At 44.1% G+C, this 21871-nt stretch overlaps 1 protein-coding gene across 1 annotated transcript in view; it reads right to left on the minus strand.

Moving 5' to 3' along the window:
* LOC134534042 (noggin-2-like) overlaps nucleotides 1-21222 on the minus strand; it is a 227075-nt gene extending 205853 nt beyond the window's left edge. The window contains exon 1 of the mRNA XM_063372000.1: nucleotides 20822-21222. The gene's annotated coding sequence lies outside the window, so the exon portion shown is untranslated. The remainder of the gene's footprint in view (nucleotides 1-20821) is intronic.
* Between the last annotated feature and the right edge of the window lie 649 nt (nucleotides 21223-21871).

The following is a 21871-nucleotide window of genomic DNA, read 5'->3' on the forward strand; positions in this document are numbered from 1 at the left end:
CGCGCGCGCACCTCGCTCCAGGCTAACAAGGTTAGCGTCTCGCTGGCTGCCCCAATTCAAGGTGGTGCGGCGGTTATTAATAGCCGGGTCGGACTTCTCACGCATTATCGCCTTTAATGGGCCGGTGTGGGTGCGGGTGTCGCCGGCGCCCTAGCTTGCCGGGAGACACCGCCCCCCGCCGTCCGTGGCAAAGACGTCTGCAAGATCGCGTGGTCAACGGCGGCCCTAGACTTCGCGTGCAATTCTACGGGGGGCAAAATATTTAAATATTTTGATGAGGTGCCCTACCACTCGGCTCTCCACCAGAAATTTAAAAAAAAAAATTGTTTTAAAAATTCGCTGCTTCATCATACATAGACCGGAAAAAAATCGCCAATTCATTTCGCGATACACTATGCCTCTGCTATTGGCTCACAACTCACCTGGATGACTCTGAGCCAATGAGAAACACTCAACCAAAGCTGTATCGAATCACAGGCTGCTATGTTGGGACGTCTCACAAGACAGCGCAGCCAATGAGTGGGTGACATTTGACCGATTATACGTAGAACTATGGAGTTCATCCTACAGGTCATTGAACCTGCGAATTTTTCCGGTCCCTAATCATACATAATAAACCTTGGTCTTGCAGTAAACGTAAAACACACATCAGGCGGCCTTTGGTCCTACAGCATGCATAATGCGTGTTGAGTATTTTTACCGTGGGACTCGCTGTTTGAATTTAATTTTCTAAATAAATAAAAGAAAATAGTGGTTTCTACCAGCATATTGCACCCAAAACCGCGGGTACTTGAGCATACAAGCACAGCCCAGACGATGGTGCTCCTTCGTTTTTTACTGGCCACGGCGGTGTGAGGATCGTCTGGTTGTGTAGTCTGACATGTAATCGCCTGTTATGAACACGATGGCGTGTTTACTATCATTGAGGGGCCCGCTTCGTCAGGGGTGTTAGTGAGGTGAAATGATAAGCGTGACGCTCGCTGGTGCTTCTAGCGCGGTATAGCTTCTAAGCGCAAGGCTCTGAACTGGCGCGCAGTCTTCTCGTCGTCACAGGAAAACTGTGAAATTTGAGCGGTGACCGTAATATTATATGGCCTTAAAGTGCTTTCAAAAATCTGTACCGGTTGTTTTACGCCTAAAATATGCTCTGAAAACATGCGTTTTAGCCATTTTTAACTCTTCAAAAAAAAGTTTAAAAACTTAATCCCAAATCAAAAGTACTTTTAGGCCGTCAGCAAACTCTTAAATGTTTTTTTTCTTAAACATATCCCGCTCGGGTATCTTGTGTAGTTTTTAAATCGCGTTGTTTTTTCCTGAAGCTCTGCACATCGTATGTGTGCGAGGGGTGGCGGTTGCACCATCGACGGCGCAGACCACGATGGTAGAGACGTTGTCGACCGCGCTAGAGGAGACTTCAGTGCACACAGTGCCGTCAGCTGGGGAAAAATCTAAGTGTAAGTCGCCTGCATCATCAACTAGTTTGAGTATGGTGAACCTATCGACGATGACTACTGGAGTTGCAGCAGCGTCTTTCAAGCATCGATGCCGCCAACGTGAAAAGATGTTCTCGAACAACAGTAATCATTCGAGACCTGCCAAATTCGCGGTTTCGATGCCTTCAGGAAAGACTGCACATACCCCCTGTACACTCGGGCAAATAACGCAAGTTCATTGGCTGCCGACATTGTAAGTCGTCTCAGCTGGTTTGTCTGTGATTCGATCCTTCTTTGGTTGAGGGTTAACAACTGGTTGAGATTCGTCCAGATGAACAGTAAGCCAATAGCAAAATTATCTAAGAGGTATATGTGTTTCAATTCTAGTCTATCACCTAATGAATCCGCGAATTTTGCAGGTCTCTAGTAATAATGCTCGTCGACACGAGAAGAGAGAATGCGCTAATAATCTGCCCCAGCTGTCAGAAATGTCGCGAGCAGTTCGTTAGAAGAGATGATATGAAAATACACTTGAAGACATGCAAGCGTGGTGCTCGGCGACAGAAAGTAAAGGTGTCGGCAAAACAGAAAAGCATTGATGCTCTTAAGAGTACACCGGGAATTGGTACGACAGCAGTGACATCAGCATTTAGCTCGGGCCTGAAAGGTTCGTTGTCATCGAATAATATATCCTTCCTTGCAAAAACACTTTAGGTAATATATAATTTCGAATTTTTGAATTTTTTTTTATTGAAAATTGTTCTCTAAAATGGAAAACTTTTAAATCTTTTATCTTTTGTTGAAATTATTGGTGAAAATGTTTTCCTAAAAACTGAAAATTTAAAGTAATTTTTTGTTTGAATTTTGGTTGTATTTTTGCACATTTTGAAGGTCAAGGTCATCCGAGATGATCGCCGTGATGTCACAATCTAAGATGGCGGACATCACAATCCCAATCCACACTCTCACTCTTAGGCCAGTATTGGCTGTCACAGTACTCCAGCTGTGTTAAAACTTTGTAACATTGTTTGTGTTTAGTGGTTGGCTGGGCCTATGGTTTACTTCAGGGACACGTTTTCTGTCAGCACACCAATCACAGCCATCCAGAACAGAAGCAAAAGCGTCCTGAATGGCCCGGCCAAATAGGCCAATAGATTCTCTTGCAGACGGCTGCCAATTGCAAAGCAACAATCGCTAGCGCTAGCATGCCATATTGCCGTCTAACGAGCGAACAGATAAATTTTTTTCGTGAAAAATACATTCCTCTAGTTATAATCTATTGTTTTAAATTATTAATATACAAATTTGGTTATGTTACCTTGTGAATAGATTACAGAACTGTTGTGTTGGCATTTCTTTGCTCATTTTTCTCAGTGCAGGCTAATAATATTTCAATGACGGTTTGGAATTAAACTAATTATGCATGGAGCATGGCTTTTGAAGTGAAAATTCTTTGGACGCGATGAGAGAAACATTTCAAGACCGAATTTTAATGTAACATTTTCGTGAAACATTTTTGAGTAAAGTTCCTGATGCGAAAAGGACAGATAATATACTTGGGCTCGTTTTCTTTCTCCTTTTTTGTGCGATGATTCGAAACCACCCCTCCCCCCCCCCCACTTTTCCACCCCTCGAAAAAAAATAGAACCGAGAGATATGGATGAACGAAAGAATAAGACGGAGTGTGTGCGCATGCGCTTGTTTTAGAAAATAGATATAGGTGCCCCATACAGTCAGCTGTGAGTACCTCGAATTTCAATTTTTCTACCAGTGCACTCACATCCCTCTTGTGTTCAACCAGCAGCGTAGAGAGTGTCATGTTGAGACAGTCCCTGCATTTCCCGCCTAGATAGCGCTACCTGTTATGAATTTCATATTTCGTTCAGAGATTTGGCGTGTTCCAAATGGCAGATTTGTTCTAAGAAACAGTAACACGCACAGAACTGATATTTTGGCTATGATTTTTTTCATCATCCTGTTTTCCTGTTAACACTTTTATTTTTATTTTTTTAGAAAATTGTCTTTTCTCTCACTTTCTCTATTTGCCGTTTTACCCCTTACGGTACACTTGCGAGACGAGGTTTGAATTGCCAAAGAAGTTTCGCTTCCGTCACGTGTACTGTGTTACAAACGCCTTTTTTTTCTGTATCTTTATCGATTGGACGATTGGACGATTGGACGGTTGGACGGTTGGACGGTTGGACGATTGGACGATTGGACGTCAGATCGCCCGACTTGACAAAAGCGGGACCGGGCCGTGAGCGAGCCCGGGTGACAGCCGAATTGGCCGTCCACAAAGGCGGGCGACTGTGAAAAGCCCCGGCCATTAAGAGAGGCGTCGCCATCAAGGGTCACACCTAGTCAGGGGGGGGGGAATTGTGGCTTCTAGCCTCCGAGCACAAGGCTCCGAACTGGCGCGCAGTCTCCTCGTAGCGCATGGGACAGCTGTGAGATTTGAGTGCTTTCAACAATCTGTACCGGATGTTTCATGCCTATGTATTATTCCGAATTCTCGGGTATTTTAAAACTATATTCACTCTTCAGAAAATACTGTTTCCAAGCGTAATACGGAATACAAGTACCTTTTTGCCCTCAGTTTTGAAGGGGGTGGGGAACCACGCCACTAGGAAATCTTCAAAAGTTTTCAAATCGCGTGGGTTTTTTTTCTGATGCTTTGAACACTAAATCGCGAATTATTCCTGCCGTCTCGCAACAACACACGACTGGTTAAGAGAGCCTTCCCGGGCGGGATAAAATACCCCCCCCCCTTCCCCAACACACAATCAGTCTAGCTCCCATTTCTGACTGCTCAGCCCGAACTGACAGTTGGACTGTACTGAAGCCTTCGTCCCCAAACGATCAGGCTTGTAGCTGCAGTTTATGTTGGATGTATCGTTTCATCCTAGAACGTGGAAGAAACTTTGGATGTTAGACTTTTAGTGAGAGAAAAAAAAAAGGAGGACAAAAATATCCAAGTAACCGAAGAGTATAAACAATTATGTCTACCATGATATTCAGCTGATGGACTGATTGATAGAGACCGGAAAAATTCGCAGATTCATTTCGCGATAGTCTGAAATTCATACACGTATACCTTTAAGCTGCTCTTGCTATTGGCTCACTGTTTGTCTGGGCGACTCTGGGCCAATGAGAAACCCTCAACCAAAGAAGTGACGAATTTCGGGCAATACCAGTTGAGACGACTCACAAGTCAGCAGCCAACGAACTGGCGTTATTTGTCCGAGTGTACAGAGGACTGTGTAGACTATCCTGGAGGTCATCGCAACCACGAATTTTTCAGGTCCCTACTGATTGATTGTTTGGACTGCCAGTTTGGCAGTTCCTCGAGCCCACGGTACAATTGGTTCGGCAGTCCTCCAGTTCCGACCGACCTTTCCACGCGGCAGTTGAGACTGCTCGGTTCCGTGCCTGGCGCGAAGGGGCGAAGGGACGCGTGATGCGCCAGCCAGTGTGGCCTTGGCGCCCCCGAGCCTTCAGAATTCGTGCGCCCAACCACGCGGCCATCTTAAGGGCTCCACCTACCCGGGCACACACACGGTGCGCAGAGCTTCAGGAAAAACAACGCGATTTCAAAACTACTCGAGATATCCGAGTGGGGTCTGCTCACGAAAAGCATTTAAGAGTTCACTGAGGGCCGAAAAGTACTTTTTATTTCGGATTAAGTTTTTAAACTGTATTTTTATAACAGTTAAAATGGCTAAAACTCATGTTTTCAGAGTAATTTTTAGGCGTAAAACAACTGGTACAGATTCTTGAAAGCACTTAAGGGACTTGCATTACACCTTTATCTTCCTTTCTCCGCCATATAATGCTACGGTCACCGATTAAATTTCACAGTTATCCTGTGACGACGAGAAAACCGCGCGTCAGTTCAGAACCTTGCGCTTAGAGGCGATACGGCGCTGGAAATACCAGCGAGCGTCGCGCTTATCATCCAGCCTCGCTAACACACATACACCCCTGACGAGGCGGGCCCCTTAACAAACACAAGTCACAGTGATCTCGTCCGCCGACAGCAGGAAAGGGAACGCTGTCCGAGCAGCAGCGAAGACGAGCGGTCCAGGTAAACGAACTCGGCGACGTGTAACCGGGTGATCTTGTTTACGCGCGACCGCGCCCCTAAATCTCCCTTCTCCAGCCCGCCGACGGTAAACAACGGCCTCCCCCCCCCCCTCTTCTAAACCATTTGAAACGCCCGGTGTGGTCGCAGGCGGAATCGGACAGCGATTAACACGGCGCCCGGCGCCCAATTGACCTTGAAAATGCATAATCTGCCTTATCGGGCCGCATCGTATCGTTATTTATACACGGGCATTTACACCGCGCGAGTGCGTGTGTGTGTGTCGGGGAGTTGATAAACTACGCAGTTAGCCAGTTAGCTCACTCGCTGCACGGCCCTCGAAAAACTGTTCCCGAACTGGGTGCGTGGTGCGAGAACAACTAGCGGTCGAACGGGAAGATGCGATTTTGTCACGGGGAGGGGGGGGCGTTTATGGGTACGTAACGAAAAACGCTATATGCTAGTTGTAAAGGCCAGAAGGGGAGACGTATGGCCCCCACAAGTGTGGGGCTAGGTGGACCCCTGGGTCCAGGGCCCGGAGCCAGCCCTGTTTATTTTTAAACGTTTAGCTATTATAATTTTTTACAATCTAAAAAAAATTATATATTTTTTATCCAATGAAATTTTAGAAGATTTTACACACCTACAGCTAATGTTATTTTTCTGTGACTATGTTCATTTTTATATTAGTGTGTGAAATAAATATAAATACTTGCTGTGATTATTTTAAAGTAAAATAATGTTATAAACAAAGCTTAGTTTGAACTTATAAAATAGTAACCATAATCACACCTTGTATATTCAGGTTAAATAACGTTCTAAAAAGAGTGTAGGTAAGATATAACCATGTAATTATAATGTAGCACGTGACTGTAAAATTGTGGGGAGGGGGGATCTCCGATCCTGGGTCCAGGGCCCGTAATCGAATGTGAGGGCCATGGGAGACGTATATCTCCCTCCCCGGGTCCATCACTTACACTTTAAATATATACCAAGTTATTTTCGTGTAATATTACAAAATATTTGTAAATTTGTACGTTTACGCGAGAAAAAAAACTTACAGCTACGAAAGTGTTCACAGGTTTTTCTGGGTTTTATCATCACCACGGGCATTTATGCTTTGTGTTGTCCCATTACATTCAATAGTTAAATGTTACTCTTAAACCATTTCTTGAATAGCTTTCCAGTATTAACTAAGTGCATTAATAAGCACAATAAAACAAAATTAATTCAAATTATAGTATATTCGATTATCTTTTCCATGGTTTGAAAAAGATTTTATGCTTGAATGAAACATCAATTTAAAATATAAAATTATGCGCCAATTTACGTAAGGAATACTCAGTATTATCTCGAAACGCGTATTTCGTATATGCAATAATAACCATAGCCATGTGTTGCAGAAAGTTAATATATTTATTTTTATAGTATTACCAACTATTTCTTTATAATTGGTTTCCAAAAGAATCTTTTGTAAAAGTAGCCTTCATAAAATATTGTTATGTGTAGTGTCTCTCGTCGGCCCTGAACAATTAGTTAAACAAACAACTATTTATACTATAGTTTTCTTAATTTTAGTGTTTCAAACGCAAAAAAAAAAAGTATAAAATAGTAAAAAATAAAGTAAAGTCCAGTGGCGAAAATTAGAACACTACAAATTCGACTACACGCTTAGCTTACGAGGCGCGGTAATAATTCCTGAGAATATTGGCTTAACAATGTTGAAGTCCCAAGATCATGACGTATTTTTGAAGTTGCGAATACAGTACACTCCCGATTATTCGCGAAATTAAGTGGCAGGGCCACCGCGGATAGTGAAAATCGCGGATAATCCGCAAAAGACCCAAAAATGGGAAACAAAAAAGGAAACAATTTCAACTTAAAAAACTAAAAATGTATATACAGCAAAAGTTACAATTAACAGTAAAAAAATGATGCTAAAATTTTAGTATTTTACTGAATAATTAAAATACAATATATTTTAGATATGTAAACATAAAAGTGCTCGGTACTTACTTCGTAACAAGGATACAGTACTGCACGTACTCAGAGACTTCATTAGACACTAAAAAAGCAACCATACGACTAGAAACAAAGTGAGACAGAGACAAAAATAGCAACGCATGCCAGCCTACTGAGTGAGTTCCGAGAAGGCAAGTGGCGTTTTACTGTATACTGCACACAATGCACTCGTCAGTAGAGTTCAAATTTGCTCACATGTAATAAAATACAGATTTACATATGTGCTGTATTTCTTCGTAGCATGCGCGGATAATCCGCACCGCAGATCATCCGCCCGAGGATAATAGGGAGTTTACTGTATATCTATTGTTGATTTAAGTTCATGAAATGTATTCCAGCAGAGTTTCGCTATCACGAGGATTTATTCGGCACACCGCTACGCCTGGCACAGCCTCCGATTTTCACGAAAGCGACCATATACAGGTCGGCTGTGTGGACGACTTCGGCTCGTGTGTGTATAAGCAACGCGCATGCTCATACATACGTGCCAAGACTTCACAATGCATCCCGTTGCCATCCAAGATTTTTCGCCTTCGACGCGCCCAACCAAAGTTTAACTTCGCAAAAAAAAAAAAAAGTCAACGGTCCCACCTAGTGAGGGGTGTATCTGGGTAGTGACGCTAGCCGGTGCTTCTAGCGCGGTGTCTCCTCTAGGCGCGTGGCTGTGGAATCTGAGCGCCAACCTTACAGCGGGGAAATGAAGACAAAAAAAGGTGTAACGCACCAATGGCGGCTTCAGGATGACTTTTCGGGAGGGGCTATCGCACAAAGAAAGGTCGTACGTAGTTGCAAAAAATGAAAGTGTTCAGATATTCGTCTTGTAATATTATTTACAAATTACAGGTTTCAAATACAGAACCTTAGTAGTTCCATGCAACTTTCGATGAGATAAAAGTGTTTAACATACGAAATTAAATATTTAAGTAAACATAAATATACACTAATCAATAAATTTGGACTCGGGAGGGGTTATCGCCCCCCACCGCCCCCCTTCTGGAGCCGCGCTTGTAACGCACGTCCCTTGAGTGTTAGCAAGAATCTGCACCGGGGTTTTTTCAATTCTTAAAAAATAATTCTAGAAACAAATGCGGGAACAGAACTCGGCGACAGGCACCACTCTGGTATGTCGAGAAGTTTCTCTAATCGCGTGGTTTCCGCACGCCGTGTGCGTTCATGGGATGGGTGCGCGCTTCTTTCCTTATTGCACTCGAGCGTAGTCGGTGAGAAGCCTAAGATGTCCATCAAGTTCTGTCCCTGCCCGAACACGCCCGAATATTGGGGTGCTGTCATAACTTAGAAACACACAAGTTAGAAACACATAACTTAGAATTTTCTAAGTTATGACAGTTCTAAGTTATGACTTTCTACGTTATGACGTTTCTAAGTTGTGTGGTTCTGCGTTGTGTGTTTCTAAGTTGTGAGTTTCTAAGTTATGATCTTTCTAAGTTTTGTGTTTCTAAGTTACGTGGATTATTCCAAGTTTTCTAAGTTTAGACAGTTCTAAGTTGTGACTTTCTAAGTTATGTGGTGTTCCCCCGAATATTCACTTTCCGCCAACCTCGGGATTTGTTTTATTTTTGCGCAGGAAAAATGAATTCAAATATTAAAAGTGGTCGGTTAGGTTTTCTACATTAAAACACTTTAAAACACTATGGACGATTAGTTAGGTTAGTATAGCTACATTAAAATAAACAGAGAAATATAAATATATATAAATAAACCCGAGGTTGGCCGAAATGTGAATATTCGGGCGTGTTCGGGCAGAAACAGTAGGTACTTGATGTACATCTTGGGCTTCCCTGTAGTCGGTGCAGCTATCGCTCCGTCTCTCTCTCTCTCTCTCTCTCTCTCTCTCTCTCTCTCTCTCGGTGTGTGTGTGTTCGGGGCGTCCTTTGCGGCGGCGGCAAGGTCGACGAGGATTACCGCGACTAGCGACGACGGCGGCGCCGCTCCTGTGCCAAGAGCGAGGCCCCGCCTGGTCGTCGGCCCGTCACCCGGGCGAACACCGCCGCCTTCCCCTCCTTTAAGGGGCCCGCCTCGTCAGAGGTGTATGTGTGTTAGTGAGGCGGGGTGATAAGAGCGACGCTCGCTTGTGCTTCTAGCGCGGTGTCGCCTCTGGTCTGGCGCGCAGTCTTCTCGTAGACACAGGATAACTGTGAAATTTGAGCGGTGACCGTAACATTATATGGCCGAGAAATGAAGATAAAGGTGTTATGCACGCCCCTTAAGTGCTTTCAAGAATCTGTACTGATTGTCTTATGCCTAAAAATTACTCTGAAAACACGCGTTTTAGGCATTTTAACGCTTCTAAAAATACAGTTTAAAAACTTAATCCGAAATTAAAAGTACTTTTCGGCCCTCAGCGAACTCTTAAATGCTATTCGAAAGCAGACCCCACTCGGATTTGTTGAGTAGTTTTGAAATCGCGTTGTTTTTCCTGAAGCTCTGCACACCGTATGTGTGCCCAGGTAGGCGGGCCCCTTAAGGCCCCGTCCCTCGCGCAGGAAAGCTACCGGCCAACCTGCGGACTTAAGAGGCCACTCCAGTGTTTCAGGGGCACTACGCAACCCGCGTTAACCTCATAAGATTCAATGCTATTTTCATTTTTCTTATAACTAATTAACTAATATAGATTTCGAAATGATGCTTGCTTGATATGTAAGACAACGATGCTCTTATCAAAGCCCCTTTCTTCAAAAACGTGCATAAATTATTGTTCAAACCTAGACAATACACTTATGCATATTAGTAAAGATTAGTATAAAACCATAATTTATGCACGTTTTTGAAGAAAGAGGCTTTGATAAGAGCATCGTTGTCTTACATATCAAGCAAGCATCATTTCAACATCTATATTAGTTAATTAGTTATAAGCAAAATGAAAATAACATTGAATCTTATGATGTTAACGCGGGTTGCGTAGTGCCCCTGAAACACTGGAGTGGCCTCTTAGGGGGTGCCTCCCATCTCAGGTCATGATTTTCCATTAATATTAATCACTGATCAATAGAGACCTGCGAAATTCGCGGTTTCGATGGCCTTCAGGAGAGACTGCACATACCCCTTTACACTCGGGCAAATAACGCAAGTTCATTGGCTGCCGACTTGTTAAGTCGCCTCAGCTGGTTTGTCTGTGATTCGATCCTTCTTTGGTTGAGGGTTTATAACTGGTTGAGATTCGTCCAGATGAACAGTAAGCCAATAGCAAAATTATGTAAGAGGTATATGTGTTTGAATTCTAGCCATTCACCGAATGAATCCGCGAATTTCGCAGGTCCCTACTGATCAACTTTTAGACTTTTTCAATTTTTTAACTTTCACGAAATAAAAAATATATACAGCGCATGTTTTTTTTTTTTGCATAATTAGCTGCCAAAGTCACATTTTTAACGTTTTTGGGTTGTACAAATACGGGGAATTTTAATTTATTGCAGAACTGAAACTTTTTAGGTTTAACTGCAATGCCACTGGTTACTTCATGATATGGTTTGGCATTTCTATCACAAAATCTCTTTCATGTTTATTGGCGGTCAAAATCGTTATAAATTTAAGAATTTTGAAATGGCAGGTAAAATTAATTAATATTTTCTGAAATAAATTCAAACCATACCTTGAAGTAGCCAGTGGCATTGCAGTTAAACCTAAAAAGTTTCAGTTCTGCAATAAATTAAATTCTCCTTATTTGTACAACCCAAAAACGTTAAAAATGTAACTTTGACAGCTAATAATGCAAATTGTATTCGCTGTATATATTTTTCATTTCGTTAAAGTTAAACAATTGAAAAAGTCTACAAGTTCATCTGTAATTACTGTAAATATAAAATCTTGACCTGAAATGGGAGGCACCCCCTTAACAAACAAGAATTTACTCGAAAGAAACCAAGGGTTCTTCGCAATCTGACATAACTATTTTCTTCATTAAAAAAAAAACTACGCCCGTATTCCGACTTATAAATTCTGCGTTTCTTTGTAAACAAGGTAAACACACAATTGGAAGAAAAAAAAGGTTTTTCGCTGTAGACTGAACACGTTTTTTTTTTAATTCTTCTGTTTCTATGATATGACTATTATTGTCGATTCGTGTTAACGGTACGAAGAAGCTCGTAAATTTACCAAGATCCCTGGATAATTTATAACCTGCGTTCTGCGTAATATTTAGGTCAAGTTTTATAACAGTGTAGGACATTCTTTTATGGACACACATTATATTACATCTAGTGAGTACCTGTTGAAAATATTAGTCAGACACAAATGTCAAGGGAGGTATAGTGTCAAAATTCCAGAAAGAGTCTTTACTAATAATAATGCATGAAAATTAAAAAAAAAAAAAAAACATGCGTGGGAGACCGAGCTATGTTAGTTATTTCCTTTCTCTTTTGTTTAAGGGATTTGCCTCTCAATTCATTACCATAGTTCTCTTGCATTTCATGTTCGTCTCGAATTTTACGAACAGATATTTTATAAATATTACCTAATGTCGTTGAATAGTAATACAGATGTTATTTAATTATTATCCCTTGAGCGATATTTTACAGCTTGGATATATTTCGAGTGATCATCTCGCGAGAACATAACATGAAAGAGAGTTATTGGAATGCATTTATAGGAAAGATACCTTAGGTAAAAGCAGTGACAAGAAATTGGGACAAACATCTTCGCGTGTAGGAAAGGGCCTTAACACTCAGGGAAGGAGTGCTTTAGAACTGTGAAATATTTGTTTACGCTGCGACTGCCAAGTATTCAGAGCTGACTTTGCAACAAAAAAAATAAGGAAGAATTTCAAGAAGAATTTTGTTTACCTTACCTAGTGCTCCTTGTATGTATATATGTGTGCATGTGTGTATATATATATATACACACACACACCCAAAAAATGTTAGGTGGCAATTAGGATTAGCAAAAACATCGACTTATTATTAAATTATGCTCTGTATGTATTTATTACCCGGAATACCGAAGAAATAAAACTAATTCGTCTTAGGTATCGATTTTTAGGTCATACATCGACCACGTAATTAAGTTTGGAACGTAAACATTTGAGAGGTCTAGTGCCTTAAATTGAGGATCTATGAGAGTAGGCAAGGTAGTTTTTATTACAAATAGCTCCACGAAGTACGTCTACAAATGTAGCATAAGTTAAAATATAAAACCGCACGCCAATTTTCGATAGAAATGCTCAGAATCATCTCGTAAAAAATATTTCATATAATGCAAAAAATAACCATAGCCATGTGATGTACAACTCGACAATATTAGTATTGTAGTACTACAAACTATATCTTGGCAACTGGTTTCTAAAGGAATCCTTTAGCAAAAGCGCAGAAGTTTTAATTTTCTGTGTAATGGCAAGAAAATGAAATAACCAACATCGCGTGTGAGACCGGGTCTTGTTTTTTTCTACCTTTCCCGCCAGCTCTCTAGTATGAACACTCAGCGTGTATACATATATGTATATATATTTTTTTTTTCCCTAGCACTTCGGGACCAGAAAGTGAATGGGCCGTCCAGACAGAAGCCGGTTTGCCAACACCTCCCCTCTACTCTCCCCTCTCCCCCCTAGGGTACCGTCCGACACACATGACCCTGACTTCGAACTAACGGCGCCCTCTGCTGTCTTCCGATTGGCAGACCTATCTGCTTGCAAGAAACGCTTTTACAGACTGCGTCTTCTATACTTCCGTACTGTGCAAACCTGACGTATTTCACGTTCTTGCATTTTATTAACTCATTCTATAGAGACCTGCAAAATTCGCGGATTCATTAGGTGATAGACTAGAATTCAAACACATATACCTCTTAGATAATTTTGCTATTGGCTTACTGTTCATCTGGACGAATCTCAACCAGTTGTAAACCCTCAACCAAAGAAGGATCGAATCACAGACAAACCAGCTGAGACGACTTACAAGTCGGCAGCCAATGAACTTGCGTTATTTGCCCGAGTGTACAGGGGTATGTGCAGTCTACCCTGAAGGCCATCGAAACCGCGAATTTTGCAGGTCTCTACGGCATTCAGCTTCGCTCGTAAAAAGGAGAAGGGGGGGGTGATTTGAATGCCAAGTTTCCCCCGCATGTTTGTTTTAACTATTCTAATTTAGCAGTTAAATTAATTTTGAATAAATAACTTTGTAAAGTATGCATTAAAAATTTTTTTAAAGACGAGTAGTAGTGCCAAATTAATGTTAGCACATATCGTAAAATTTAAAAATTCAGTAGTTTCTGTACTTCGAAGTGAGGGCGTCAACAAGTTGCTACCGGGTCTCTTGAGAAGTACTGTGTAAACATTTTTAACTCACACAGGCAAAAATAAAACAAGTGCGTGTACTCGAAGCAATCAGAGACCTAAGCAGGCAAATAATTAATTTAAAAAATCAACAAAAGGTGTAAAAGTGTAAACAAAAATAATTTAAACTCTCTACAGGGCACAATAAATGGTGCAAAAAAAAAACATGTCTCAGCTAAAGCACACACAGAAAAAAATTGCTGTCCTTTTACAAACGATTCCTTTGGAAATTAGAAAAATATAGTAACTTTGTACAACACATGGCTGTGGTTATTTTTCCATATATGAAAAACGTTTCTTACGAAAATTGGCGCTTAATTTCACATTTTAGTTGTAGTTTCATTCAAGCATAATGTTTTTTTTAAAGGAAAAAAATATATATCATCTATTTGACTTTGTTTGGTAGTATTATGCTTATTAGGTGCGCAGTTAAATCTATTCAGGGAACGGTTTACAAATTGTGGAGGTACTGGGATATCACAAAGCATACACGCCCGGGCGAGAATCCGAACCTAGCATTACTGCGAACACTAGCCGCAGACGCGACAGTGAAATGTCCCGTGAGATCAGTCTCTTTGTTTATGTGATCCGACTCCGTTTCCGTATCATTGTACACACGGCAGGATTCAGAGGTCTGGAGGCCTCGGGGCAACAGAGGAGCGGAGGCCCCCTGGCCCCAAATTATTTTCCAAATAAAATGAACAATTTTTTTCAGTCGAGTTTTCCAATAAATAATTTATTGTGAAATAAAGTAGATTCTCTTAGTATTTAAAAAGCATACATAAATATAATCGGAGACAAGAATTACCTATATGAAATTAAATTTTAGTGTTAATGAATATTTCTGTTAATATATAACAATAATATAATCATGTATGTAAAAAGTACTGTAGGTAAAGGTAAAACAGCGAAAAAAGAATATGAAAGGATTTGTGGGGGCCCTCCGTTTGTGGAGGCCCCGGGGCTTTCGTCCCGGTTGCCCTCCCCTAAATCCGGCCCTGATTGTACAACAAGCCTTAGGGTTAGGTCGTTGGTTGCGCCCTCTTCTCATTATTAAACGCAAAACCTTTCGAACCAATCAAATTAAAAAAAAAAATTTAAAAAAAAAAAAAATATATATATATATATTACTGTGGAAATAGCTGCAAATATAATATGTGCTTATTAAATAATTTAGGAGGTTTTCCAATGATTTATAATAGCAATTATAAATGTTGGTTTTTCGAAAAATTATTTTTGGCAAACTTTTTGGTAATTTACAGAAAGATTTAAACTAAGCCAGATAATTTTCCCACGGGTAGAAAAACATAAATAAATTTTGTCAGCCGTTAATATTAACATAATCAAATCAAAAAAGGGAGTCAGTTAGTAAAGAAATACAAAATAAACTGTATACGTGCAGGAAAACTCAACAGTTTTGCACATTATTTTTAAGTCATAAGTTTTTTACGTGTACTGTAAAATAATGGTAAATAAAAATTAACATAAAGAATAAAAAATTTGCAATTTAAGATAAATAGCACTATAAGAAAGTATCTTGACGATATGTTTAGCCCGGGCAAAGCCGGGTACTTCAGCTAATATAAGACAAATACGAAATACCAAACACCGGAATTTTACACGGACTACATCATAGAAAGAATTTTACCGTTATTTAGATATAACATCCTATCTTAAATTACTTATGTAAATCTATATTGGTTAAAAATATATATATATATTTCACGGGAAAATGCGTGTTTAAATTTTTCAATTAAATTTTCTTGGAACAATTTTAACGCTCACATTCCTATTAGCAATAGCATTATAATTTTATATTACATCGTTGTAAACTCAGTGTGTTTAAATATACCGCGAGTCTTGGGGGGGTTCGGCCTCAGAGTGGTGTCTGTTTACGAAAAGCAGTTAAGAAATCACACAGGGATTTTTTTAACGTGTTTGATCCGCCTGGTCTGAGGTGTGTCTGTGTCAGCGAGGTGGGCTCGCCGGTGTTTCTAGCGCGGTGTCTCCGGTGCTTCTAGCGCGGTGTCTCCGGTTCTTCTAGCGCGATGTCTCCGGTGCTTCTAGCGCGGTGTCTCCGGTGCTTCTAGCGCGGTGTCTCCGGTGCTTCTAGCGCGGTGTCTCCGGTGCTTCTAGCGCGGTGTCTCCGGTGCTTCTAGCGCGGTGTCTCCGGTGCTTCTAGCGCGCTGTCTCCGGTGCTTCTAGCGCGGTGTCTCCGGTGCTTCTAGCGCGGTGTCTCCGGTGCTTCTAGCGCGGTGTCTCCGGTGCTTCTAGCGCGGTGTCTCCGGTGCTTCTAGCGCGGTGTCTCCGGTGCTTCTAGCGCGGTGTCTCCGGTGCTTCTAGCGCGGTGTCTCCGGTGCTTCTAGCGCGGTGTCTCCGGTGCTTCTAGCGCGGTGTCTCCGGTGCTACTAGCGCGGTGTCTCCGGTGCTTCTAGCGCGGTGTCTCCGGTGCTTCTAGCGCGGTGTCTCCGGTGCTTCTAGCGCGGTGTCTCCGGTGCTTCTAGCGCGGTGTCTCCGGTGCTACTAGCGCGGTGTCTCCGGTGCTTCTAGCGCGGTGTCTCCGGTGCTTCTAGCGCGGTGTCTCCGGTGCTTCTAGCGCGGTGTCTCCGGTGCTTCTAGCGCGGTGTCTCCGGTGCTTCTAGCACGGTGTCTCCGGTGCTTCTAGCGCGGTGTCTCCGGTGCTTCTAGCGCGGTGTCTCCGGTGCTTCTAGCGCGGTGTCTCCGGTGCTTCTAGCGCGGTGTCTCCGGTGCTTCTAGCGCGGTGTCTCCGGTGCTTCTAGCGCGGTGTCTCCGGTGCTTCTAGCGCGGTGTCTCCGGTGCTTCTAGCGCGGTGTCTCCGGTGCTTCTAGCGCGGTGTCTCCGGTGCTTCTAGCGCGGTGTCTCCGGTGCTTCTAGCGCGGTGTCTCCGGTGCTTCTAGCGCGGTGTCTCCGGTGCTTCTAGCGCGGTGTCTCCGGTGCTTCTAGCGCGGTGTCTCCGGTGCTTCTAGCGCGGTGTCTCCGGTGCTTCTAGCGCGATGTCTCCGGTGCTTCTAGCGCGGTGTCTCCGGTGCTTCTAGCGCGGTGTCTCCGGTGCTTCTAGCGCGGTGTCTCCGGTGCTTCTAGCGCGATGTCTCCGGTGCTTCTAGCGCGGTGTCTCCGGTGCTTCTAGCGCGGTGTCTCCGGTGCTTCTAGCGCGGTGTCTCCGGTGCTTCTAGCGCGGTGTCTCCGGTGCTTCTAGCGCGGTGTCTCCGGTGCTTCTAGCGCGGTGTCTCCGGTGCTTCTAGCGCGGTGTCTCCGGTGCTTCTAGCGCGGTGTCTCCGGTGCTTCTAGCGCGATGTCTCCGGTGCTTCTAGCGCGATGTCTCCGGTGCTTCTAGCGCGGTGTCTCCGGTGCTTCTAGCGCGGTGTCTCCGGTGCTTCTAGCGCGGTGTCTCCGGTGCTTCTAGCGCGGTGTCTCCGGTGCTTCTAGCGCGGTGTCTCCGGTGCTTCTAGCGCGGTGTCTCCGGTGCTTCTAGCGCGGTGTCTCCGGTGCTTCTAGCGCGGTGTCTCCGGTGCTTCTAGCGCGGTGTCTCCGGTGCTTCTAGCGCGGTGTCTCCGGTGCTTCTAGCGCGATGTCTCCGGTGCTTCTAGCGCGGTGTCTCCGGTGCTTCTAGCGCGGTGTCTCCGGTGCTTCTAGCGCGGTGTCTCCGGTGCTTCTAGCGCGATGTCTCCGGTGCTTCTAGCGCGATGTCTCCGGTGCTTCTAGCGCGGTGTCTCCGGTGCTTCTAGCGCGATGTCTCCGGTGCTTCTAGCGCGATGTCTCCGGTGCTACTAGCGCGGTGTCTCCGGTGCTTCTAGCGCGGTGTCTCCGGTGCTTCTAGCGCGGTGTCTCCGGTGCTTCTAGCGCGGTGTCTCCGGTGCTTCTAGCGCGGTGTCTCCGGTGCTTCTAGCGCGGTGTCTCCGGTGCTTCTAGCGCGGTGTCTCCGGTGCTTCTAGCGCGGTGTCTCCGGTGCTTCTAGCGCGGTGTCTCCGGTGCTTCTAGCGCGGTGTCTCCGGTGCTTCTAGCGCGGTGTCTCCGGTGCTTCTAGCGCGGTGTCTCCGGTGCTTCTAGCGCGGTGTCTCCGGTGCTTCTAGCGCGGTGTCTCCGGTGCTTCTAGCGCGGTGTCTCCGGTGCTTCTAGCGCGGTGTCTCCGGTGCTTCTAGCGCGGTGTCTCCGGTGCTTCTAGCGCGGTGTCTCCGGTGCTTCTAGCGCGGTGTCTCCGGTGCTTCTAGCGCGGTGTCTCCGGTGCTTCTAGCGCGGTGTCTCCGGTGCTTCTAGCGCGGTGTTTCCGGTGCTTCTAGCGCGATGTCTCCGGTGCTTCTAGCGCGGTGTCTCCGGTGCTTCTAGCGCGGTGTCTCCGGTGCTTCTAGCGCGGTGTCTCCGGTGCTTCTAGCGCGGTGTCTCCGGTGCTTCTAGCGCGGTGTCTCCGGTGCTTCTAGCGCGGTGTCTCCGGTGCTTCTAGCGCGGTGTCTCCGGTGCTTCTAGCGCGGTGTCTCCGGTGCTTCTAGCGCGGTGTCTCCGGTGCTTCTAGCGCGGTTGCCACTGCCCTGGCGCGCTATCTTCCTGGTCGTGCACAGGACCCACCCGAGGAATCTCAGCGGTAACATACGTCATCATGTGGCGGAGGAACGAAGATAGAGATGCGATGCGAGGCTCTTTGGGTGCTTCCAATAATCTTTCACCGGGCGTTTGTCTGAAGACACGCGTTTCCAACCTTTTTTTTTCCAACTCTCTCAAAAAATACAGTTCAAAAAAGAAACAGAGAAACCGAACCACCCGTCCGCACTCAGCGCATCCGTAAATGCTTTTCGAAAGCAGACTCCACTCGGATAGCTTGCAGTTTTTCAAATCTAGTGATTTCTTCTGAAGCTCTGCGCGGAAACAAATCTGTGTTTGTACTCTGACTTAATTGCAATATGTTGATTAAATAATTACTTATGTTTTAATATTTATTCATCGCTTGCAGTAACTTTATAGTATAATGTGCTAAACTTAAATTAATTAATTAAATCCTGTTTTATTTAAGTATTTAGATAAATTACAGTGCCATGAAGAACGGTGCTAACATACTGCAGTAACCTTTTATTTAATATCGTTAGAAGGTTAGTGGTTTGTTGATTTAAAACGTTAGTTTGGACATAAGACGCCATAGCAAATTTCAAATTTACACTGCATGTCATAGAAAACCCGAAGGGCGTACTAAGAAAGATGAATGCACAAACACTTTTTTTTTTTGTGATTTGTTATCGGCTGATTTTGGCTTTTTTTTTTTTTCTGTATCTTAAGTATTCGCCTTTTTTTTGTCCGATATTCAGTTTTTCTGTATGACATACAGAAACGGCTTGTGATCAAAATAATGTTTTAAATAAAGCTTCCCTGTTGCAAAATTAATTTAAAGAACGTAGTCGTTCGTTGTTATTACATTTTTTGTAAACAGAACAGAAATACTCACATAAAATTACAGACTTTTGTAAATTTGTACATTTGCATGAAAACAACTGTATCACTACAAAACAGTATTCGCATTAATAATGGGTTCGGATTCTTACCTGGGATTTTATGCTTTGTGTTGTCCCCCAGTACCTCCTATGGTTTAAGTTATTTGTAAATTGTTCCCTGAATAGCTTTCCAGTATTAAGTGCGCGCATTAATTAGCATAATAAAACAAAATATTGTCAAATTATTTAATATTCGATTATCTTCTGCATTTTTTAAAACAAATTATGCTTGAATGAAACATCAATTAAAATAAAAAATTATGAGGAAATTTCGCAAGAAATATTCAGTATTTTCTCAACAAAAAAAAAAAGAGTATTTCATATACGCAAAAATAACCACAGCCATGTGTTGTACAAAGTTACAAAATCCTTTATAGTAAAATTTCAAACTATATCTTGGTAACTGGTTTCCACGGGAATCTTTTGTAAAAGTACAGAATTTTTTTTTTTTCCCCCAGGTACCAGAGCTTGTTGTGAGTTGCCGACGCAACAACCTCTGTCCTGGCGTTATCGACGCGGATGTTTAACGAGCGCAAAACAGCAGGGCGTCGGATGCTCGGAGGAGGGAACACGAGGACCTCGGATGCGCCCTTGGCGGAAGGGCGCATCCTTTCACCCCTTTCTCCGCGCGTAGCGCTCCCAGTCAGTTCCGAACACTTAACAATTGGGTTCACGCCGGACAGCTGTCTTCTTCCAGACAGCGACGCATTACGGAATAGATTGAAACATTCATAACACGTACCGCATGTTTTTTATAAAGTTTTTTTTTTGTGGTTGATGACAGCAACAATTGTTTTCTATAATGACATAACGTTTGAATGACAATATTCTCGACATATCCTTATAAAGAAAAAAAAACATTTATCACACAGTATGTTCCTGTAAAAAAATAAAAAAAATAAGAAGTTCGATGTTACTTTAAAAAATATAAACATAACTTTACTATGGATTTTAAAAATATTGACTCAAGAGCAATTCGTAACAGTTTTGAAGAGGTGGTTTTTCCAAGGCGACGTCCCTGAGAAGTAGGCCTGCGTTAGGGAGTGTTCTGACAAGCCGCGCACGAGAGCAGGGCCGGTGCAAGGTAAATTGGCGCCCTAGGCGAAAAACCTTAATTCACCCCTTTCCCCCCCCCCCCCACGGGCAGGACACCCAAAAAAAAAAATTTCCTTGACTCAAAAGACATCACGTAAGCCTAAGATTTTGTCAACAATCAAATAATGTAAGCAGGCTTATGTTTTTTTTTTTTTTTACTTTTTTTACTTATTACAAATCATAAACAGGTCACCGTGGACTTTAAATAATTACTTATGTCAATATAAATAAACATTCCAAACTGTTAAAAAAATCCATTTTCATCAAGTTTCAATAATCGTTAAACATAATTATATGAGCTGTTATGTGTCGTGCTGCGCCGCCCCCAGCTACTTGGCGCCCTGGGCGGTCGCCTAGTTCGCCTGTACGGACGCGCCGGCCCTGCTCGAGAGCCGGCGAGCGTCCTGCTTACCTGTGGGGCTGAGGCCGGTGGAGGCTGCGGCGTCGGGGGGGGGGGGGGGTCCTTGTATAGTCCTCCTGCCCGGCCGGCGTCTTCCGCTCACTGCCGCGACCCGCGCGCCGTCTGTCCTCGCGTTACCGGCGTCACCGCGTCCGCGGCGCCTTTCCCGGGGCGCATCTTCGCTCGCTTCCCTCCTCCCGCGGGGCGAAGGGTCTCCACCCCCTTCGGCCTGGGCGGTGTGGCGGGCCTGGGGAGTCGTCGACGCGGAGATTCCGAAGCGAACGTGTTCGGTTCGACGGGGAAGAAGGGTGAAGGGACGCGACGCACACCCAACCCGAGCCCTGCGCCTGGAACAAGCCGACCCTCCTCGCGCGGAGCGGCGTGATAGACTGAAGTGACAAGACCGCGGGAACGCGTGAAAAAGTCCGCGCCGCGGGGTTTTGGTTCTCCGCTTGCCGTTGATGGAGGGAGGGGAGGAAGGGAGAGAGAGAGACGGAAGAGCCAGGGTGCGGACTCGTGCCCGCTCGTGCGCCGTCGTTAACGTTCGGCTCTCCCCTCTCCTTCTCTCCCTCTCACGCTTCCCCCTCTCCTCCTTCACGCGATCATTTCCCGCCACACGCACGCACCCACTCCAAGCCTTCCCGCCTCGCCGCCCGACACACCCTCCTTAAAAAAACCACTCGCCAACAGTTCCTGAATCACTACTTCTTCTTCTCTCTTCATTCGCCATCTCCCTCTCCATTTTTTTTCCCCCCAACCCACCGTTCGGCAATTAGCGAACCATTGTTCTCTTAAATTGTTTACCGCGGGTTACAGGAACACCCATTTTTCCGCCTGTGCGGCAACTTAATCCGGGCGTCGTGACCGCTGAATGGAAACATTTGTCATAACTTTAATAGCTGCGAGTGTCGTTGCTGCGGTGTTATCCCAACCCACGCGCGGCGCGCCGGTCGGTATCTCCTTCCTTCTTTTATTTATTCATTTGTTTATTCTACTCCAAGGTAACTCTTCGACCTCTGGCATTTTTTTTTTATTTATTTGTAAACACGAATGCTTGTCTTT

The sequence above is a fragment of the Bacillus rossius genome, chromosome 7 (assembly GCF_032445375.1).
Source record: "Bacillus rossius redtenbacheri isolate Brsri chromosome 7, Brsri_v3, whole genome shotgun sequence".
Lineage (NCBI taxonomy): Eukaryota > Metazoa > Arthropoda > Insecta > Phasmatodea > Bacillidae > Bacillus > Bacillus rossius.